Here is an 11749-nt window from a genome sequence, read left to right on the forward strand (position 1 = left end):
TCAAATATTTTTTTTCTTTCTCTACTTACTCTAACCCTGCTCACCAGTCTCAAAACAAAAGGCAATTGTGTGAGTAAAAGATGTTTTGTAGCATATTTTTCCTTCATATTTTAAGGAGGCATATGTGTCAACAACCTAGAATTTTGAGGGCCCACGCACAATGCCATTTACGCAAAAACCAAACCAAACACAGAATAATTTCCACTCGATAGTCTGTGGTAAAGAACGTGAATTGAGATCCATGCAAAAAATTCCCTCAGCAGACTAGGTAGGAACATTGATGAGATGAAATGCCTTTACTATTCCAAACATGTGGTCAAAGAGGCTAAGGAAAGCAATTAAACAGCAGGCTTTGCAAAGACTTTTAAAATTTTAAATTTACTGAGTGGGACAGTTACATCTCTATTAATACTAATTATATATTTCTATCAATGACACCAAGAAGTAGCTTGGTATTATTTCAATTAAAAGGTAAAGTGGTTGGGCAGCCCGGGTGGCTCAGTGGTTTAGCGCCGCCTTCAGCCCAGGGCGTGATCCTCGAGACCAGGATCGAGTCTCACTTAAGGCTCCCTGCATGGAGCCTGCTTCTCCCTCTGCTTGTGTCTCTGCCTCTCTCATTCTCTCTCTCTCTCTCTCTCTGTCATGAATGAATAAATAAAATCTTTAAAAAAATCTTAAAAAAAATAAATAAAAGGTAAAGTGCTCAAATCAGGAAAATGCTATTAATGAACTAAGACCGTGTCACATGTTTATGTAATAATTACACTGTTTAATAATATTTAAAGTCCATTGATAGGAATTATCATGTTGCGGTTATTGATGCAGGCGTTGGGTATTCTAATCTTTGTTAAAAATAATTTTCTTCCTCAGGAAAATAAATACTGTTATCACATGAAATGTAAAAGAATATAGTATCAATAATAAAAGCAGTCTTCTCTGTTATCATTGCAACTCAGACTGCACTTAAAGGAGGTCAACATAAATGCGTGTTATTTGTTAACTCAGACTTTATGCTGTTTGTAAAATAGGAGAACATATTACTTGCTTGAGGATTAAAACTTAAATATCATTACACCACTAAAATATACAAAGATGTTTCACTGCCCTCTGTACAAGTTAAAGAAACAATTCCCTGTTCACTAGAGTTTATGTTAAGCAATGGCCCCATCTATATATGAATTTTTGGTAAATTAAATATTTACTAATTATGAAAATGATGCTATGAAAGTAGAATTTGGGTGAAATTTAAAACTATATGAATTTAAAACTAGAATTACAAATAAATTATTCATAAATAAGATTTAAATAGAAGAAACAATAAAAGACCAGCAAAATTTTCTTTCTACTTAAACTTTGTGAACTACATTTTTCCTTTTTAAATTAATTTCAATATACTTTATTATTTAAACCTAAATTCAAGCTGAAAGTAAAGTACATCCAATAATGTCGATGTTTGCAATTAGCCCTGGAGTTTACTTTCAGTGTAACCTCCCAGACTTATTAGATATTGGATGCCACTCTTTCTTCCTTAAATTCTTAAGGTAGCTAGCCTGTATTTATTCTTATAATTGACCGAGATTTATCTATAATTGTCTAGATCTATGTTGTTGAATAGGTAATCACTAGTCACTTGTGGTTATGAGTACTTGAAATATGGAGAGTCAGAATTGAGATATGCTGAGACTGTAAAATACAGGATTTCTAACACCTTGCAAGAAAAAAATAAAAATTATCTTGCTAAAAATTTGCTACTTATTACATTTTGAAATATTTTAGATATATTGGTTAAAATACATATTATTAAGTTTACCTGTCTTGTATTACTTTTTAATATGGCTATTAGGAAATTTGATTTTTAAAAATATATGTATTCTGGTAGGCTGAAACCTAAGATAGCCCCCAAGATTCCAGCCTCTGGTATCCATACACCACCCAGTTATCCAATAAAGCAATAATCTAGATGTTGCTGGGAAGGGATTTTACAGGTATAGTTAATTAAGACCACAAGTCTGCTGACCTTGTGAAGGGCTACCACATGAGCCCTTAATTTTCTTCACCTGCTGAGGGAAGAGGATGTCAGGGATGTTCTTTGGCTGGTCAGAGAAAATAAAAGCAAACATCCTTGCTGTGAAATGCCCATGTTGGGTATCCTACCACAAGCTGCCATAACAAAACACCATAGATTAGGTGGCTTAAAGAACACTTTTTTCACCAATCTGAGATCAAGGTTCATGGTCAGGTTCTGGTGAGAGCTCCACTTGACTTGCATACAGCCTCCTACTTGATGTGTTCACTTCTTTCTATAAGGCCACCAATCCTACCAATTTAGGATCTGACTCTTATGGCTGCATTCCACCTTAATTACTTCCTAAAAGCTCTATCTTCAAAATAGCTACATTGGACATTAGAGCTTCAACATTTGAATTTAACACAGTTCAGTCTATATCAGGGGATCAAGTAGTAAGGAACTACCTATAGTAGCCAAGAGCTGTCCCAGATTTATAGCTAGCAGGACAATAACCTCTATCCTACAACCTCAAGGAAATAAACCAGTGAGTTTGGAAGATCCTGATCCCCACATGGGAACCACAACCACAGAGGACTCCTTGATTTTAACCCTGTCAGATCCTGAGCAGACTGTCTAGTCTCACCATGTCCAGATTTCTTACCTATAGGAATTACAAACTGCATCAATGTTTTAAGCTGAGTTTGTGATAATTACTTATGCATTAATAGGAAATAATACGTGCAACTCATATTTTGGCTTGTACTATATTTTATTCAATAGTAGTTATCCAAGAGCTATGATTCTAGATCTGACCTGGTAAGAGCTTTAAAATCTTTCAATGATTACCTAAACTTGAAGTTGAGCAAAAATGGGAGTGACTTCTTCCTTACTACAGAGTCCCTGTCCTGAATCTTCTTTCCTCCCCTTCCTTCAAACATTTATCAAGAGCATAATATCTGAAAGATGTGAGATGGCGATTGGGGACTGCAAAGAAAAAATGTCATCATCCTGAGGGCACCAGCATGGCCCAGTTGGTTTGGTTAATTGTCCAACTTTTGATTTCAGCTCAGGTCATAATCTCAGGGTCGTGAGATCCGAGTCCTGTGTTGAGCCATGCTCAGGTGGAGCCTACTTAAGATTCTCTCTCTCCCTGTCCCTCTGCTGCTCCCACCCTTGTCTCTCTCCTTCTCAAAAAAATAATTAAAAATAAAATGAAGTCAAAAGTTATCATCCTGTACTCATGGAAATCAATGTATACACTCTATGTTTGGATGGCATAATATAAAATTAGTATTTGCTTTATAATTCATTTTAAAATATGGTTGATTGTATTCCCAAACTCAAAATCACATCAATTATAAAAAAATTAATTATATTTAGCCAACCAAAGCACATTAATATGGCAAAAGAGAATCAGATTAATAGAAGAACCTTGAGCGCAGCAGCCTACAATTTCTACAAAGGTCTAATATTGAGAGTAATTTGGGCAATGAAAAAACTTACAGGGTTTTAGGTGCATGAAAACTAGCCTCAAAGAAGCTACCAGTCTACTTTACCAGTACATTTCTTAAAATTATTCCAAGAACTATAGAAAATGGCTCTAAAATTATCTGCTTGTGCCGAAAGTCATGGGAAGAAAGAAATTAGCACTAGCAGTTTTGTCTATTAATCTATCAAATGAATACTGGGATGTCAGAATCAAGTGATAAGTACCTAAGGACAGGTGCTTCAATGCATTCCTTCGAAGAGAGAAAGCAGCTTGAAGAGGAGAGGTTAACAGCCTAAAATGTCAATTCACATTTGCCCAGAATTAAAATGAGGTACTATAATAAAAGTAATAAAAAACAGTGAAATCTTAAGTTGTTGCTATTCAGAGGACCCCACTCACTATATTAGCATTTTTCTCTTCTAAGTTTCATGGTTTAGAAATAAGGTTTTCATAGAAAATATATAATAAATTATCCTTGGGTTAAGCTACTATAAGGAATGCTGAAACCCAAGAGCATCCCCAAATTGGTTTATGTTTATGTCTATAATACCACAAACCCAATGATAACATTTCAAACTCTCACCAAGTTTTCTTCATTTCACTCTGCCACAATGGGAAGTTAGTCACTTAGTTAGTTTCCTTACCTAACCCTCATCAAGGTTGGTTAAAATACATACTATTAAGTTTACCTGTCTTGTATTACTTTTTAATATGCCTATTAGGAAATTTGATTTTAAAAATATATGTATTCTGGTAGGCTGAAACCTAAGATAGCCCCCAAGAAATAGAAGGGATTACAAATGTGGAGGTGATCATAAGGTTTGATAATAATGATGAAAAGTAGGCATCACTAAAGCAAAATATCAAATCTCTAAAATACTATCTGCAGAATATTAAAAGTTGAATAGCTCAAAAATGAAAAATAAGGACAAAACCAGGGATGGTAGGATGACATGCTTGCCTGTGAATGGAAATCCATAGGCTTTTCATTGATATAAACACAGAAAACAAAACTAAGCTCTAAAGAAAAGAGGTGTTTGCAAGGTGTTCCTAAGAAGGGAGCCCAAAGAGTAAAAGCACTATTGGGCAGAGAAGATCCCTCCGGTGATTTGGTGAATCATAGCGTCATTTTTCATCTTCAATATTGCCTCGATGTTTCTCATAGAATTGCCTCTGTTTTTTCCCAGAGACGAGTCACAACTAGTTATGTATGTGTATGTATATATGTATGTATACAAATACTTATATATTTTTCTTTTTTTAATATTTTATTTATTTATTCATGAAAGACACACAGAGAGAGAAGGGCAGAGACATAGGCAGAGGGAGAAGCAGGCTCCATGCAGGGAACCTGAGGTGAGACTCGATCCTGGGTCTCAAGGATCATGCCCTGGGCTGAAGGTAGCACTAAACCACTGAGCCACTCAGGCTGCCCAAATAATTATATATTTTTTATATATTTTATATCTTGCCTTGATAAAAGAAAAGGAGTATTACCACAGATACAAGTAAATCTGCTCATAGGAAGAAAAAACACTTGCTAAATTAATTAGTCTCATAATTTATACTTACTTCCTTATAAATGTGAATATCCCATGGCAGTTTTTCTTTGATTAAACTTTGGCAGAGATAATGCCATATGTTTAAAACATTTTCCTGAATTCAGAAAACTGTACTTAATACCTTTGAAGTTCAGCAAATATAAGTAACTGCTTTCATCCGGAGAAACTCTGTCAAAAGTGTCATATGTCATTTCTGTGAGGCAGTAATGTCCTCTGATGCTCAGGTACCATTCTCAACTCATGTGGTACAGGAAGGTCTTGTATAGAGAAGGAACAGCCACAGAGTCTATGAAGGACGCCAGCTCCCTGGGAGTGGCAGAGATATGCTGTGGACTTTGCATGGGATTCAGAGATCATATTACTATAAGTTTCATGAAAATGAGAAAAAAATGTGCCAAGAAACTAACTGCTCATGGTAAAATGATAAACAGAAATAATAAAACCAAGAAGTTGGCAATAGCATAAACAATGGACAAAAAAACCAATACTATTATGAATAATTCAGTTAAGCTAGATTGTAATAAGAGCTATGATGAGTTTGTAGGTGGATATTTATCCTTTGCATTATTTTTCAAACCCCTTCATTACTTTAATGAGTGACATTAACCAGATCACATATAAAGCATTTCCTTTAAATGATCTAGCATCAATTATATACATGTTCTTTAAAAAGTATGTTACTTTTATAGCAGACCAGGAATGAAGCTTGTTTTGTTTTCCAAATTTTCATTAGATACAAATAAGTTTCACTAAAATGTGATGAAATTTCTAAATCATACACTTCCATCAATTAGTTTCAACATCTTTTGAGAGTAGGACCCTGGGGATATAAAGTACTTAAGTACAGAGAACAAACTCTCACCTGGGAAGCTCAAGTATTTTGTTTTCATCAAAAACTGTTATGCACAGAGCAAAAGACTTTCCCAAATAACAGTGATCAATGCAAATATATCTAGCATTGAACATTAACTTATAGTATTTTATTTTTTTATTTTTATTTTTTAAGATTTTATTTATTTATTCATGAGAGACACACAGAGAGAGAGAGAGAGAGAGAGAGAGAAACAGGCAGGGACACAGGCAGAGGGAGAAGCAGGCTCCATGCAGGGAGCCTGATGTGGGACTCGATCCCGGGACTCCAGGATCATACCCTGGGCTGAAGGCAGGTGCTAAGCCGCTGAGCCACCCAGGGATCCCCATAACTTATAATATTTTATAAAAATACTTAAAAAAAAATCCTTTTTCCCCCCTTTATCAATATCTGCCTTCCCATACATTGGCCTAAGACCTGATATTTGTATTGTTTCTGGAGGATTTTAGCTATTTATAAAGTAACATTAATTTCTGACCCAACTGAATTGTACAAACAAAATATGTTTTGTATAACTGCTTCTTACATCAATACCATAATAATGCACTTTGATCATAAATGTTTTTCATAAGATTGTATTTATTTGAGAGAGGGAGAATGCACACAAAAGAGCATGAGTGGGGTTGGGGCAGAGGGAGAGGAAAAGCAAACCCCCCCCACCCAGCAGGAACCCCAAAGGGATTCGATCCCAGGACCCTGGGATCATGGCCTGAGCTGAAGACAGACACTCAACTGACTGAGACACTCATGCACCCCCTTTGTTAACTTTTAGCATCAAATATTCTCCTATTCTGCCATTCTGATGATGTCCTAATAGAAAATATGTCTGTTACTATATATTCTCTTTCAGTGTATTAATTCCTTATTATTACTTTTTAATTCCTCATTATTAGAAATGGCTGGCATACATGATAGAACTCCTATGCATGGAAAAGAAAAAGAAAAAGGTGGAATTATCTCAACTCTAGGACTTAATTTTATGCCCAATTGTCTAAAATTTAAGTATAGATTCTACTACCAATTGTACAGACTATAAAAATCTCTAGGCACCATAAGAAGAATAAAAAGATAACCTATAAACACTTGAGTACACTACTTGAAACGCATACAGAAAAATATCTAAAATATATAAGTGGCATCTACCACTTAAGAAAAAATGATATAAGGGGATCCCTGGGTGGCGCAGCGGTTTGGCGCCTGCCTTTGGCCCAGGGCGTGATCCTGGAAACCCGGGATCGAATCCCACATCGGGCTCCCGGTGCATGGAGCCTGCTTCTCCCTCTGCCTGTGTCTCTGCCTCTCTCTCTCTCTGTGACTATCATAAATAAATAAAAAAATTAAAAAAAAATAAAATAAAAAAAAAGAAAAAATGATATAAGAATGTAGTGGCTAAAAGAAGATAAATATATGCCTAGGAAGAGGAAACAAATCATAAATGAATATTAAATATAGGTTGGGTAAATGAAGTTACAAGCACAGTGAGATAGTTTTTAATATTGACCACTTTGTCAAAAATGAAGAAGTCTGAAAATATCATGTGTGAATGAAGACGTTAGGAAACTATGATTTTCATTTATTTTAATGAAAATAGCTAAATGATTATATAATTTAATGAATAGTTTAAGTATAAAAGTATTTTAAATTACTTAAATGATCAAAAATAATTAAAAGTAAACCATAATCAGTCTCTTCTCAGGCTTGTTATCAGCAACAATGAACGAAGACTACAGCTTCAATATTTTGAAGAAAATAATTTAAAACTAAGACATTATATAATGGCATAATAAAAGCAACACATTTTTACACAGTCCATATACTCTTTTTTTGTTTTTAAAGATTTTATTTATTTATTCATGAGAGATACAGAGAGAGACAGAGATACAGACAGAGGAGAAGGAGGGTCGGTGCAGGGAGCCCAACGTGGGACTCGATCCCGGGTCCAGGATCACACCCTGGGCTGAAGGCGGCACTAAACCACTGAGCCAGGGTTCCCTTTTTTTTTTTTTTTTTTAAACAAAAGTTGCCAAGCTCTACATCAGTTGTGCTGGTTGCAGATAACATATCTAACTCTAGTTGCCGCCCCACACAATACAGCCCCCTGAGCAGGCTCAGCCACCCTTGCCCCCAGTCTCATTTGTTATCCTCCTTTTTGTCCTTCTTGTCATCCTTGTTGGCCTGTGAGGCCAGAGAGCCCATGACATTTCAAATAGCTTCGAGGTCCACGCCTGGAAGGTTCTCCAGGACACTCTGAAGGAACTCGGGGTCCCTGCAGCACATCTTAAGCATCCTGCTCCCTGGCGGGCTCAGATGTGTCCATGGCTGAACTGGCATCAGTGTCAGCTCATTCCGCCTGGCCGAACTCTGCACCCTGCGGGGACATCTGCATGGCACAGGCAATACTGCTTAGGTCGGGGAGCCCGCTGCGGCCCAGCTCCTGAGGGCTGATGGTCACCTAGAGCAGGGCGTCATCCAGCCTTGGGCCCCAGCCGTAGCCATCCCCGCCGCAGCAGCAGGGGCCGCAGCCGCCCCCCGGGCCTCCTCGGCCTGCCGCTGCCGCTGCTCTTCCTAGAACACGGAGGGCCAGGCCAGCTGGGGATCAGCGCCGGGATCCACTCCGAATTCAAAGCCACTAGCTCCAAGACCCAGCATGGCACCACCTTGCCAGCCCAGAACCGGAGAACTGATGAGCGCATCAGCCAAGCTGGGCCCAGGGGCACTGCCACCAGGTGCCAGCCGGTTCCATCTTTGCCCTTCAATGTGTTTACAAAGGCTGCCAGCTTTTCTGTGTTCACCTCCTCTTTCCCAAGATTGATAATGTCAACATTTACCTTTTCCTTCTTGAAACGTTTAGCCAGTTTCACCAGATCCTTCTCGTTGTCCTCCACGGGGCTTCCCACCAAGGCAATAATGCGCATCTTGTGATTCTTGCCCTGCCGGTGCTTCAAGAGCCAGATGAGCCACGGGGATACCAGTGCAGAAGGTGATCTTGCCCTTGGGTTGGACAGTGTGGAGCTTGGAAAGAGTGTGGCCGGGGTCACAGGTGAGTGTGGTGGTCAACATTTCACAGTCATTGGCCAGTGTGATGAGGCCCACATTGTTTTCAGGGTTGCTGTGGGCCTTAGGAGTGACAAACGATGTTGACAGCATCTTGTTGGGCCTGTAGCCAGGTGGGTAAGAAGTCCCCATTCCGCATATACTCGCTGTTGTCCACACAAACCATAGTGCTTCCCAGCACCATCTTGCCACCTTCCTCCCTTCCCTACCGGTTCTTCTCTCCATATACTCTTTCTAGGAATTATTTGAGGAATAATTTTCTAAAAATTCATCAGTAAACAAAAGAAGAAGGGCAGAAATGGTGGATCCAACTTAGGAAAGCAGTGACCGGATATCCCAGACTGGCCATTTTGGAGAATGTTAGAGAGGTGTCAGTCCAGGTAATAGTTAGAAATGGAGGATGTCAGTAGGGTGTAGGGTAGTATAGGTAATTGGGATAAAAAGGTAGAGTTTCATACATAAATACCATAACTTCAGGATATAAAGGCTTATTACTTAATAAAGACAAATGGAAACTCAGGGAACAAGGGGAATTTACTAAAGAATTACAGGGCAAAGAAAAAGAAAATTCAAATGTGCCCTGCCTTAACCACTGATAGAATGCCAAGAAAAGTGAATCTATTTAAAATTAATTCTACACTAATTCACTTAGAGCAGTCTTTGGTTAGAGGCATTTGCCACACAAAAGTGTGTACTGCTGGCTTAATTTTTCCATGACCACAATGTTGTAAATGCTATGTGTTGTTTTAAAAAATTGAATTAGCTTAAGGACAGGGAATATATATCTTGGTGTGTGATTTTCAGATTAGAATGTAAATGAAACCAATCTTTAAAATGTATAGGTTATAGAAGATACAGGATTAAAGGTGGAGTATAATGTAGAACTGTTACTCTTATTATAGATGGTAATCAAGAGAACAATGAAGGATAACAAAGGAGTATTAGTACATTTTCTAACAGTTTAGACATAACAGGAATTAAGAATCCTACTAAACTATTAAGTGTTATTCATTGCTAGGAATTTAAAGTGAAGTAGAAAATATTCAAAAGAATTATAGAAGTCTTCATCTTTTATTTTAGAGAATGAACAGGTATTGTATAAAGATACAAGTAAAAATTAGAGATCTGCTTAAAAAAAAAGAAACTAAAAATATTCATTCTGAAATACCTAATTTAGAATCTAAGTAGGGCCCTTTTGGTAGCCACTCTTCAAGATGGCCCCCTAAATTCATCTTGTGTGGTTTCCTCGACACTGAATAGGGTTCACATATTTAATCAAATATTGTGCAAATAACAAATTAGGATGTTCAAATCTACATCATAAAAGACATTGCAGCCTATATCTTGCTCTCCTGGGTCACTCACCCTGGTGTAGCCAGCTGCCTTGTCATGAAGAGTCCGAAAAAGCCCTGTGGAAATATTCCTGAGGTGAGGATCTGAGGCTTCTTGCTAACAGCCATCACTAACTTGCCCTTATGTCATTAGTTAGGATAACAGTAATTACCAATGGCCCAAACTACTTAGTTATAGACCCAGCTAAAAAATTAAATGTTATTTTGCTGCCCTTTGATCCACATCCACTTTACATCCTCTCTTTGTCCCTGGAAAAGAGTAAGGATGAGTGAGACAAATAAGGATCTAGGTATACATGAATCCCTAAAAATTATCCTGCTCACTCTTTTATTTTCCATATGTTTAAGTATTAAAACAGAATTTGGATTTCTTAGTTATCTATAAATGCAATAAAATTAAACATCTGTTAATAGCCCCAAATAATTATGCATAATTTAATACTATTTTATGTGATATTTTAAAATATATTTACATATGAAATGAGTATAAACAATTCTTTTCATTATGAAAACTCCAAAATAATTTTCAAACATCTTGAGAATAAGATCTTGGCTTTTATTACATATGAAAATGAGCACTTATAAATTCTGAAATAGTTTTTATTTATCCTATTTTACACATATACATCAATATTATTAAAGGATGTAAAAGTTGTTAGAACTGTTATATAAATGGAAATGAAATAAATTCCGGTGAATTCCTTCAGGGTCACTAAATAATGAGAACAGAACTCCTCACTTTGCAGCACTAAACAAAGATACATAAAATATCTACATTGTCATCTATGGTAGATAAATGGTTGTTCAAATCATACATTTTGATGTATAGAGAAAAACCTATTTCTCTTCCAGAAATATCATCGAGGGTCCTTATGCTGAAAACTGAAAGGTACACAAGAAACTAAACAGTATCACCAACAAAAAAGCTGAATGAAATAAAGATTGCAGTTTAAATTAAGAAGTAGGCAAAACATCAGGGAAATACAAATCAAAACCACAATGAGATACCACCTCACACCAGTGAGAATGGGGAAAATTAACAAGGCAGGAAACCACAAATGTTGGAGAGGATGCGGAGAAAAGGGAACCCTCTTACACTGTTGGTGGGACTGTGAACTGGTGCAGCCACTCTGGAAAACTGTGTGGAGGTTCCTCAAAGAGTTAAAAATAGACCTGCCCTACGACCCAGCAATTGCACTGTTGGGGATTTACCCCAAAGATTCAGATGCAATGAAACGTCGGGACACCTGCACCCCGATGTTTCTATCAGCAATGGCCACAATAGCCAAACTGTGGAAGGAGCCTCGGTGTCCATCGAAAGATGAATGGATCAAGAAGATGTGGTCTATGTATACAATGGAATATTACTCAGCAATTAGAAATGACAAATACTCGTTACCATTTGCTTCAACG

General features: G+C 37.2%; 1 pseudogene; it reads right to left on the reverse strand.

The window, feature by feature from the left end:
* Positions 1-8060: 8060 nt before the first annotated feature.
* On the reverse strand, positions 8061-9168 carry LOC121475080 (annotated as a pseudogene).
* Positions 9169-11749: the final 2581 nt, after the last annotated feature.

Source organism: Vulpes lagopus, chromosome 13 (assembly GCF_018345385.1).
Source record: "Vulpes lagopus strain Blue_001 chromosome 13, ASM1834538v1, whole genome shotgun sequence".
Taxonomy (NCBI): domain Eukaryota; kingdom Metazoa; phylum Chordata; class Mammalia; order Carnivora; family Canidae; genus Vulpes; species Vulpes lagopus.